Here is a 12,500-nt window from a genome sequence, read left to right on the forward strand (position 1 = left end):
TGAGAGAGAGGGAGGGAGAGAGAGAGGGAGAGAGTGAGAGAGAGGGAGGGAGAGAGAGAGAGGGAGAGAGAGAGAGAGAGAGAGTTGAAAAGGGGAAATGTCGAAAAGAATTGGGTCTTCTGGGCATGAACTCGTCTGAAAAAAAAAAAAGAATCAGCACCTGGACTACAAGACTGAAAGGGAGTGAAGATCTGTCCCCCAGAAAGCACACAGCTCACAGCTGCACTAATACAGTACGGAGAGAAGGAGAAGGATGTCAGGTGATGACGTCGTACACTCTACTGCCTTCCAGGAGCCTAGCAACGCTTCATACCACACACACACACACATACACACACGCACACAGACATCTCTGAAGGACATGTCCTGACATGTGCCCGCAGTGACCTACTATGTGACCTTGTGCTTAAAAAAGGATCACACACACACACACACGCACACACACCACACACACACACACACACACACACACACAAACACCCAGCACCATATCAGCCCTGCACCAACACGAAGACCAGGGGGTGGCCTATTGTATTTCACGCATGTCAGAGACATGTGACTGTCAATATGACAATATGAACACATGGCTGTGGCTGTTTTGATCTGTCACTTCCTACACAAGACAGGATTTGGTGAAAAAAGGCCAAAGAGGTGAATCTTCAAGAAGTTAAATCTGCAATCTGGAGTCTGAAGTATCGCTGAGCAGTGACCTTTCATTGGATTACAAGGGAGGCTAGTTCATTCAGTAGTCTGATACAAGGAAATACTTCCTCATTTAATCTACATTCTTCCTCTTTTAATATACTGCTGTTTCCTGGGCTCATGGGGTTTATCAGCAAGAGACAGAGCCCTCTGTGGGCTTGCAGGTGACCCTGTGGTTTGGACAGTCAGCTGTCCACGCAGGTGTCGCTGTGGCTTTGACAGTATTAGGACTTCAGGCCTGTCACTCAGACTCAGACTCCTCTCCTGTCCATGTGCTTCTTTAAGCTTGCAAATGCACGGGATACAGAAATATCAAATTGATATGTCCGATCAATATAAAACAACATACAATAATACCCTCATGCTATTTGTGAGGGGCATTGCAAAACCCAATCGTTTGTCAGGATGGCATAGAGACTGTTGTTTAGCCTCCTGAAGGTTTTATAAGGCCAGCAAGTATATGACTTAAAGGGCTGGGGAAAATATGTTTAATTCAACAATAAATACAAAGGAGATAACTCAACCCAAACAAGTGACAGCGAGAGAGAATAAAAAAACTGTTTTCCTTTTTTTCCTACCCCAGGCAAAAGCACTTAACATAGAAAGCATTTGGGCAAAGAACGTATTTTAAATGAGTGGAGCTCCTTTGTTTCATATGATATATGAATTTCCATTAAAATACACTGCTAAAAGGCCCAGTGCTTAGAAATCATTTAAACACGCGAGAACAAAAGATATGAAGCCTTGTACCGCCTCCGGGCACTACCTCACTAAACGACAGAGCAGAGAGAGAGAGAGGGAGAGAGAGAGAGACAGAGAGAGAAAGAGAGAGAGGGGGACAGACAGAAACGGCCCCCGAAGCAAAGGATACAAAAGGGTTAAGCTATCAGCTCCTTAGCAGAAGCAGTGAGTTTGTGTGTGTGTGACAGAGTGTGTGGGGGGGATATTCTGCCTTTCCACCCCCACCTCTCCTCCTCCCTCCCTCCCTCCCTCCCCCTCTCTCTCCTTCTGTCCTTTTCACCATATGGGCCTAATCGGGCAAGAGGCGGCCAGCTGGGCCCCCAACAGTCACCTGTGTCAGAGGAGAGGGACAGAAGGCTGGAGCGCCCGCCCCGTCCAAGAGAGAGACAATGTGTTCCAGGGGAGGGAGGGAGGGAGAGGGGGATGAGGGGAGGGGAGGGCCGGAGAATGCAAAGTAGCAAAGAGAGGGAGAACCACACAGTCATGGACACACACACACACACACACATGCACACAAATACACACGGCACAGAGCGAGGACTTAAGGCAGGGAGTGAAACAAAAGCTGCACCTGGTGCCTGTCAGTCCCCTCACACTGACAATACACACACATCTGTTCCTCCCTGCCAACGTGTGTGTGTGTGTGTGTGTGTGTGTGTGTGTGTGTGTGTGTGTGTGTGTGTGTGGTGCTCTCCTCAGAGCTCAGCAACAGGTTATGAGTTTCCCCTGTCTTCCAGTGAGGGCAACTGAGCAAATAACTAAGAGGCTTCTCTCAGAGGTGGCTGCTTATTTTCAGAATGTGTTTGTGTGTTTGTGTGTGTGTGTGTGTGTGTGTGTATACAGGGACAGTGAGTTATATCTCTACGATATGGAAGGTTGTTGAGAAGTAAAACTTAAAGCATACCCTTTACTACTACTATTTAAAAGATGAGAATTAAGAATTTGAGGAAGACTAATTTTGTTGGAATTTACAGCTGAGCAGATTTAATCTAATATTATAACGTTATAATTATATTTTCCACAGATGCATAGTCAAATTTTGTCCAGATGTGAATTGCAAGGGATATCTTGTTCTAATTCCCAACGAACCATGTGTGTGTGTGTGTGTGTGTGTGTGTGTGTGTGTTTTGTGTGTGTGTGTGTGTGTGTGTGTGTGTGTGTGTGTGTGTGTGTACGAAGGACACCCCAGAGGGAAGAAAAACACAGACAGGCTGCACAAATTAGGCGGCCCATTACAGGCGCCAAGCGAGAGGAAAAAGACAGGGTGTTTCATCAGAAACGTAAGACTGTCAAGCGGTTGTCGTGTTTGCCTTGGCCAACACACACTCCACACCACCTACAAACACACACACACATGCACACTCTCTCTCTCTTTCTGGCAAAGCACCAACTAAAACAGGCACCTTTACAGAAGAGTGCAGCACTGTGCTGTTTGCCTGTCTGTCTCTCTCTCTCTCGCTCTCTCTCTATGTGTATGTGTGTGTGTGTGTGTGTGTGTGTGTGTGTGTGTGTGTGTGTGTGTGTGTGTGTGTGTGTGTGTGTGTGTGTGTGTGTGCCCGTCTGCATGTCTGCTTTGCTTGTCTGGCAAAGGGTGGAAAGGGAATGGAGAAGTGCTTAGAGGCAAAAGAGAGAGATAGAGAGAGAGAGAGAGAGAGAGAGAGAGAGATCGAGCAGTGTTAACCACCACAGTGCTACCATAAAGTCTGTCCCAGCAAATATGCTGTGTGGGCGCAAACCTTGGAAGAGGTATGCATGAGATCTCTGTGCTCTCCTGGATATGTTGCTTTTACACCGACACAGGCAGGTAGGCCTGCAGACCCATTAGGTAGGCTTGGCTCCATTTTCACCTTTGAGCAAACGTGTGTGTCCGCCAGAGAAGTACACACATTACGCTCTAATGTTTATCTGCGTCAGGGGAGAAAGTAAGACCCTTTGCTTGACCGGCACTAGTAGATTATCTGCTTATTGAGTTACCCGGCCTCTCACCTCAGCGCGACTAATTGATTTGCTTCCTAATCAATCACTCAGGCCACCAGCAGCTGTGATTGGCTCCTTCGGTGGCAGCATGACAAACGAGCCCCAGCAATTACATGAGGCATTAAAAACATGGGCTGGGGCGCAGGGAGCTGTCCTTATGTTTGATTCCTATTCTTCAACCCCCAACAGGGCAACAGACGGGCAACATGGCCCCATCAAAATATACAGCACAACCGGGACGCCAACCACACACACACACACACACACACACACACACACACACACACACACACACACTCTCTCTCTCTCTCGCTCTCTTTCACACACACACACAAAACGCGCACACACACACACACACACAGTAGGCCATAAATCAAACAACAGACACTCTCCCGGGGTTCAAAGGTCACACAAGAGGGGTGAGTGCTCATCATTGTCCTGACAATCTACTTGACCTGAGGGAAAATGCACGTGCGCAGACCCCCCCCCCACACACACACACACTCACACAAAGACACAACCTCATAAAATGAAAAAGACAAAACATCTCGCTCGGCTGTACAAATCATACTCTTAACACCAGTCCAGTCCAGTGCACACTGCCTAACCCTGATAAACCTGTGTGTGTGGGGGGGGGGTTGTGAATGACAGCCTTACTGCCCCATCACCACTCACACCAGGTGTGCCCTGAAAAATCCAGGTGTGTCACACTGCTCCTGTGCACACACACACACACACACACAAGTCACCCAGCAAGAGCCAGGTGTTGGTGCACTGCCACAGGCGCTGTTTTGAAGCCTGCTCGTAAACTTGAGCAGGACATAGTTGGCAGCTTCTGAATGATAAATGCTGTTTAGAGCTCATCCTCACCAACTCTGTCTCTGCCTGTTTCTTCCCCTGTCTGTCTCTCTCTGTCTCTCATTTCGAATTCACATAACAACAACAACAACAACAACAACTATTTCACTGAGGCATGCCAGCAGTAAAAAAGAAAAAAAAACATGAGTAAAATATTTTGGAACATTTCTTGAGGATAAGAAAGATGGAGAGAGATAGATAGCTTCAAATAAAGGAAGAAAGAAAGGAAGGAAGGAAGGAAGAGCTGCCAACAACGTTGTTTTGCTAACTGGATTAATATCCTCACGATTGAAATAGTTTGGGGTGCCTTGACCCATCCCCTTTTAAGGCATGGGAGAAGGCAGGCGGGCTTGGGGATGCTAAACTAGCACTAGCACGGCGAGCTACTCATGGCTGACTGATTTAAACGCTGCTTTGTTTATACCCACAGCAACAGGAATGACATCAGTGCATATTTCACAAGGGAACAGATCGAAATTAGACGAGAAGAATGCGTCTGTGTGCGTAATATTATCTTCTAATAATAATCATCTTGGCCAGACAGATGATTGTTTCCCTGAGTAGACTATTCATTTGTATTGTAATGTCATCTATAAATCTCTGGCTGTTGATTGTGAATGCCAACGTAGTTACAGCTTTTGCATATGAGTAGTGACCCAGTGAGGGGATGCAAATGGACTTGCTGTTCTTGCTGTGCTCTGGTCTAGCCAGGCTGATTTGGATAACATTGGTGACCCAATAACCATGATAATTACAGCATCTGCCATAGGTTATTGCTGAGGGTCCATACTGAATTGAATCTTACTGTATACACCTTTTCCAAGGTCAGGGGGGGTAGAGGCGTTGACAGGTCAACTACTGTTTGTTGGTCCTCCCGTGAGTACAGTGTGAGTAATTAGCCTGGCTCACTAATCACCTCAGACCACAGTTTTCATTTAGACTGTACAGTATATATTTTTTCGCTAACTTTTAAGAAATCTAAGCATAGTAAATTACAATTTACATTACATTTACATCTGTCGGACTCTTGTCAGGCCAAAGCCCGGAGAATTAAGGCATATGGAGGCTAATCGCTTCCCCATAATTGCTTCTGGTGTGCCTTCTTCAGGGCTATGGTCGCAGGGCTTCTGGCCTCCACCTGTACCCTCCGGCCAACCTGGGCTTAGTGGTGCTTAAGGCGGTGTCAAGGTGGAAGGCAGGATTAACTGGGTCACAGGAAGACAGACCGGCAGATCACAGACACACATGGCGAGGCGCAAGGGAGGCCCAGGCAGAACAGTTTATCACACCCACACAGCCACACACGAGGGGCCCAGCCAGTGTGCTTAAAACTGTGCTTAACACACTCTGAGACTTAGAGATAAGGACTACAAAGGAGACAGCTGTGCTCTAGAACAAAAGGAGAAATGAGTGTGTCTGTGACTATCTTTGTTCTGTCTCTGTGTGTGTGTGTGTGTGTGTGTGTGTGTGTGTGTGTGTGTGTGTGTGTGTGTGTGTGTGTGTGTGTGTGTGTGTGTGTGCTGCAGTGGGGGATGTGACAGACAAAGTGAAATTGGGGGAACGACGGCCCATCTTCCGCACCTTTGGCATGTTCGGGCTGACTGGACCAGAATCTGCGGCCCAGCAGATGACACGCTTGCAGGACATGTGTGTGTGTGTGTGTGTGTTGGGCCTCTGCCCAGTTGGATGGCCACCCCTGCTGCCCCCAATACCACCACACACTCCCCCAGTCACACTCACCAGATAAGGCACATCTTCTGGATCCTGCTGATAGTGCAAAAGGGAGCTTGAAATGCATTTCAGCTAACCCCCACAACACACACACACATAAATGCACACATACTAACATACACAACCTGCCACACAAACCCACACACACACAGACACACCCTGCCACACACACACACACACACACACAGACACACCCTGCCACACACACACACACACACACACCCTGCCACACACACACACACGCACACACACCCTGCCACACAAACCCACAGGCACACACATACACAAACAAACACACATGCACACACACACACACCCACCCTGCCACACACACACACACACACACACCCTGCCACACACACACACACCCTCCCACACACACACACACACACACACACACACACACACACACACACACACACACAGACAACAGGCGCCAGCGAACGTTACAGCAAGAGGCCCCACTGTCCCCTTTGACAAGGCCCAACGTCCTCTGGCTCCATTCCCTTTAGGCCCCTGGGGGCCCCAAGTGACCAGTAGAGGAGTACAAAAAGCACACACACACACACACAAGCACACACACACACACACACACAAGCACACACATATGGGGCCCCAAGTGACCAGTAGAGGAGTACAAAAAGCAGCTCCGGGTCAGCGAGCAGGGGCCACAGGCCAACACATCAGAGGGCCGCCGCCGAGGGAGCAGTTATGCAGAGAGCGTGCCGCACCGCACCGCACCGCGAGGCCGTGAACAGACTCCTGCTGCACCGTCACTCTCTACGGGCCCACGAGCCCTGCCAGAAAACACTACACAGACCCCTCAGATACAACCGCTACATTCAATACCACACACACACACACACACACACACACACACACACACACACACACACACACACACACGCACACACACACGCACACACACATACACACACAAGCACACACACACACACACATACACACACAAGCACACACATATATCATTTACTAAGGGGCGAATAGATATGATCGGTAGCTGCACAGATCACACACTGACAGTTACTCTGCAGTCAGGCACTGGAACAAATCTAGTGTTTCCTGCTACGTTCGGGGATAACAGCTGCTCTGTGCACGTGTGCAAGCCCTCCAACTCTCCCTCCCTCCCTCCTTCCTTCCCTCCCTCCCTCGCTCTCTCTCTCTCTCTCTCTCTCTCTCTCTCTTTCTGTCACTGCTGAGGTTTCTCATTTATTCCAGTTTAACGGGACATGTTCCACATCATGCAATCAGCTTGTTGAGTGTTCACAGTCCAGCAGTCTAAGCTTATTTTTCAATATAATTATAAAAAAAACTCAGTAAAGCCAGCATAGTAGAAAATAGGAACAACAACATACACAGGAACCTTTATAACACACACACACACACACACACACACACAGATTAATACACACAAACTTCTGTCAGACTGACAGTGTCCAGCCGTCTCCTGTCATAGGTCATGTTGTCTTGACACTCCGCAGTTGTGTACTCCATGAACTGAGATTTGGAGCACTGCATCCGTAAAAACATAGCCGTGTCTCTCTCTCTCTCTCTCTGTCTCTCTCTTTCTCTCTCCCTCTCTCTCTCTCTCTGTCTATTAACAACATCTCCTTCTCACGCCCAACACAATCTATGAGTCCACAAAGGAGCCGCTTCAGAAAATACATTCCTTCCCATGTTTGTTCAGCTTGGAGTGGCATTAATGACACACATATAAACACATGGGCCATTTAGGCAACGCTCGCAGCACAGCTCTGAAGCCAGTCCAACTGTTACTAGTTAGCAGAAGCTCTCAAGGAAACAACTTCCAGTGTCCCCCTGACGCCGGCCGTAAGCCCTGTGCTCTGGCCATAACCCTTCCCAGCAGGACTGCAAGGGGCCGCAGGGCTTCACAGATGATTCACACAAACTGAAGCGTTGGGACAGTGTAAAAGGGACGGGAAGCCACTATGCTCAAAGTGCCACGTGTTACCAATATGCACGATACACGCATGCAGGTCAGCATCTCTCACACCTCTACACACACACACACACACACACACACACACACACACACACACACACACACACACACACACACACACACACACACACAATGTTCCTTTCATGAGGTATATTACTGCTGTGCACACCTAATGAATGTTACATAGTCTCTACTTATTGGGCTAAACTGCACCTGGGTATGAAATATGGGTCTGAGCGGGATGCAGATTTCAACAGGCAATAGACTAAAGAATCAGAGATTGAGTGCTTGGAGCACTCCCATGTGCTATCCCTGCTGCTATCTTAACAAAGACTACTGTGAGTGAGTGCTCTGATTAGGAAGCACAGAGCAACACACACACACACACACACATACACACACACACACACACATAAATACATGTGCATAGCTCACCTCCTCCCTAAGGTAGTCCGTTGTTTGCCTGGCTTATTCCAAAAGAGTTGTGATGAGCGTGTCCTTTGCCGTCCTCTGCTGCTGTCTTTCTCAAGTGAGTGAGTGAGTGAGAGAATGGATACGTGTGTGCGTTTCTGTCTTTCTTCCTATCTCTCTCTCTCTCTCTCTCTCTCTTTCTTTTCTTCCCTGTCCGCCTGCCTTCATATGCTGGGCATGTGTTAGGCTTCCCACATATGTGGGCTGCAGTCAGCCTGCGCTCCCCAACCACAGACACAGATGGGAGCCAGATGGGAAAGGCGATCCAGGCAGGGCGACACACTCACGCGCACACACACACACGTTGCTCCCCTTTCTCTCTCTCTCTCTCTCTCTCTCTCTCTATCTTCTGTCGTCCTCTGCACCGTGTTATCTTTCTCTCTCTCTCTCTCTCTCTTTTCTCTAACCGCACGCTTTTATCTGTCCTTTGTTGTCTCTGACTCAATGTTCAAGTATCTACTCCTCTGCGGTCTCAGGCATGTGTGTGCATTTCTCTCTCTCTCTATTTCTCTGTCTCTCTCTCTGTCTCTCTCGCTCTGCGTGTGTCTTTTCCCACACTCGCTTTGCTTACTCAAAGTGGAGGGCTGATGTCAGAGCCCTTAGCCACGCCCTCTCCCTGTGGCTCTCAGCCAATAGGGCTCAACCTACTTAATGTATTTAGTGCTGGAGTCTTGTAATTAACATAACTAATTGTTCTGGCACTCAAAGGCTACACAGACTCTGTGCCAGCTTAGGAAGGGTGAGGGGCTCTTCAACACCAATTGATGAAAAACCATAGCATTGTTTTTTTTTCTCTCAGGAGACTAGCTCCAGAATGATGCAACAGTCTTAGAACCTACGTAAAATGAGGTGCTAGTAACAGTAAAAATAACTGTCTCCATCATTACAGTTTGCCCTTTGCATGATCCACAGAACAGAGAAATGAGAGAGAGATGATTCCTTGACACGGCATTCACTGCCTACAGAAAACGGAGAAATGTAACTTAATTGCTCTTAATCTACATGGATTTCCCGTGGCCGTAATAGCCGTGGCCATCTTTTCTTTTCATCCATGTGGAACTACAACTTTCAGATCAAACAAAGAAAAGCCTCCTAAGCCATTGGCAGTCAGTTCTCCCACTTGAGGAAATGAGCAAACACACTCCCATTCCCTGGCTCTCGTTCCCACAGAACATTAGCAGCTCATTAACATGTGCTATTTCTCCCAGCACGTCAACGCCGAAGGAAAAGACATTTGACGGCCCAGGTGCCTAAACTGTTCACTAAACCTCACACTTAGCATAATCTAAATGGTATAAATAAACAGAGTTGACAAACAGACAACTGAGAACAAGAGATACATGGAGACTAGGGTTGGGTATCGTTTGGGTTTTATCCGATACCGGTGCTAAATCGATACTTTTAAAACGGTGCCGGTGCCGAAACGGTGCCTGAACCGGTACTTTGTTTTTAAAATGTTTTAAATTAAAATGGTCTAAAGCATGAATTGCTTTTTTTTTTATTGATAAGACAAATTTGAACATGAAATTGAACTGTTATATTCAATTTACTATCAATATCTCATTGCTCCTACAAATAATACATTTAAATGTTAAAACAGCTTGCCATGCATGCACACACAATGGTGAGCTCTGCTTTCAAGTTTACCCAGTGTAGGCGGTTTGCCATAATGTATGTTAAAACCGCTTGCCATAAAACTGCCAGGTCATGGACAACGGCATTTGCAAGCTAATCTAACAGGGACTCTATTTTCCAGTTAATTTAGTGTGTTCCCAAATGCTTTAAGAAATTTAATGTCTTGAAATTCAACACGCAGTAGTTTTGAACATGTTAGGCTACATGTCGGTGTTGAAGTGTTTAGATTCCCAGCGCTAGCCTAGTAGGCATTTTAACAGCAACTATGGCTATGCGCTTACACCAGTCAGCTGAGTTTAATTAGTGATAACGTACGGAGATGGTTTCGTAGCCTCTTTGACAGCTCAGTGACATCAGGTAACCTACATATTTATGTTTTTGCCAGCTAACTTTTAACATGATCTTCATATTCATTGTGATGCTATATGGGCCTCATGCACATGAAAGATTAATATCATGCCATTATGTTTTTTAACACACTGTGAAATAAAGTTTTCACCTTACAACTTTGCTGATAACATTTCAAATAAATGTCAGTTAGCGCATTAGCAGGGATTGTGTAATGTATAGGCTAGCCTACTGTTGATGTTGTTTCATAACCTTTTGCTTGTATGTAGTTAGGCCCACTGCTAGATTTTGACAGGCACTCGCGATATCGCTTTAAAGTAAGCTACTTTGGGCACACGCAAGCTGTCAAACACTGTCCACTCGCCTATGGTGCACCCCTCTGGTTTATACATCCAGTGTTTATCATATGTTAGCTAACTGTATCTGGATGTGTTGCTATCAGAGCAAGACGTTAGAGATGGCGCATGACATGCAGTGATGCCTCGTATAAAAAAATAAAATAAAAAAAAAGCTATTTAAGCACCGAAATGAGGCACCGAAATATACGTTGTTATTCGATGCAGTTACTACCGTTTGTGTCGGCACCGGTGCCATATTAGAACCGTGTTTCGGTGCCCAACCCTAATGGAGACAGTTCAACAGACTCTAGAAAATTGTTTTCATAGTTACACTTTGTCGGCTAAAAGGCTTGAGGTCATATTATACTCAATATGTATGACTTTGAGCGCAGTGTGCATGGTTGAGAGTGTTTGTGCATGTGTGTGTTTGCATTCTCAAAGACTTCTGCTGAGAATTAATGTCAACAGTGGTACTAAATTCAGGGGGATGTAATAGAGGGATATAATATGCAAACCCTTGTTCTCATGGGCACAATAGCACTCAAGGATAAACAGATACATACACACATATGCTAATCATTTTACTGGACCTTATATGAGACTTTTTTCGTGGCAAAAAAAGTTCTCCACCACAAAATGAGATATCTCAGTGAACCCCAAGCATCTGGCAATGTTCACACGCTCCCTCTCAGAGCATCTACTTTTAGAAAAATAAACACAGCTTTCCAACAAGGGCCACATTCTACTCTTCTATTCTCCTCTCTCTCTCTCTAACTCTCTGGCCTGTTGAAAGCAGAAAGGGAGATAGAGAGAGAGAGTGAGAGAGTGTGTCTGAGAAAGAGTGAGAAAGAAAGGAGAGAGCAAAAAGTATGATCTCACTCCCTCGCCTGTGTTTAATAGCCTTGTATGTCAACGCGTGAGGGATGGGAACGGAGGAGAAAAGAGCCTCGGAGATAAGGCACGGCATTCCTCAGAAGACCCGCTCGCCTGCCCTGCGTCCCCCAGTCGCCCATATCTCGCCCACACTGGTCTTCAGATGAGCAGACCGTAGGGGGAGGACAGTGGGGAGTCGGGTGGGGAGAGGTCTGGGGCCAGCGGTGAGTTCACAAGGCCCGAGAGTTCCGACAGGAACAGCTGGGCAGTGGGGTTTGGATGCCTCGCAGCTGTGAAATCAGACCTCCACAGTCTTCCGACTGTACGGTCATCGGCGGCCCGCAGCTGTTGACACTTGCAGTGGTACAGCAAAGGACTGGAGGAGAACGGCCACTTTCCACATCCCAGCCTCTTAACTGGCTGAAGCTATTCGGCAATGTGGCCATAGCACTTTTCACTCATTTCTCTCTTTTCCTCAAGCACTTACGCTTATTTTGATCTGATAAAATGGGGATCTCAAACATATATAACGTAAATGTCCACCTCAATTAGGCAATAATGTAATATGACTGGTCCTCCAACCCAAACATGTAATGTGAGGACTGGAAGTAATGAGCTGTACTCTTATCTACTGTAGTGAACTAAGAGTAAACTGTAAAGTACATCAGCATTATGAATGTGTCTAGTGTAAGCCAATTCATTAAGTGCAGGGCATGGATATCTGAGCACTTAGCTTCTGCTTTGATTCCCAGTGGTCCAAACCTGGTATAACCACTCTGACTGTTTTAACTTAACGTGGCTGTGTGAAAAGTGTCAGACCACAGGCCAGGAGCCTCCTGCATTCT

The 12,500-nt window shown here is 46.8% G+C and overlaps 1 protein-coding gene across 3 annotated transcripts in view; it reads right to left on the reverse strand.

The window, feature by feature from the left end:
* Nucleotides 1-12,500, reverse strand: part of cbfa2t2 (CBFA2/RUNX1 partner transcriptional co-repressor 2) — a 40,593-nt gene that overhangs the window by 15,428 nt on the left and 12,665 nt on the right. For 2 of the 3 annotated variants that reach the window (XM_076268180.1, XM_076268179.1), the window contains exon 1: nt 8,426-8,989. The exons of the other annotated variant lie outside the window; for it this stretch is intronic. The gene's annotated coding sequence lies outside the window, so the exon portion shown is untranslated. Of the gene's footprint in view, nt 1-8,425; nt 8,990-12,500 lie in introns of those variants that run through there. 3 annotated transcript variants of the gene reach the window in all.

The sequence above is a fragment of the Alosa pseudoharengus genome, unplaced genomic scaffold, assembly GCF_046254945.1.
Source record: "Alosa pseudoharengus isolate Yale_2024_CS ecotype anadromous, Long Island Sound unplaced genomic scaffold, YU_APseudo_1.1 YU_APseudo_1.1_scf_5, whole genome shotgun sequence".
Taxonomy (NCBI): domain Eukaryota; kingdom Metazoa; phylum Chordata; class Actinopteri; order Clupeiformes; family Clupeidae; genus Alosa; species Alosa pseudoharengus.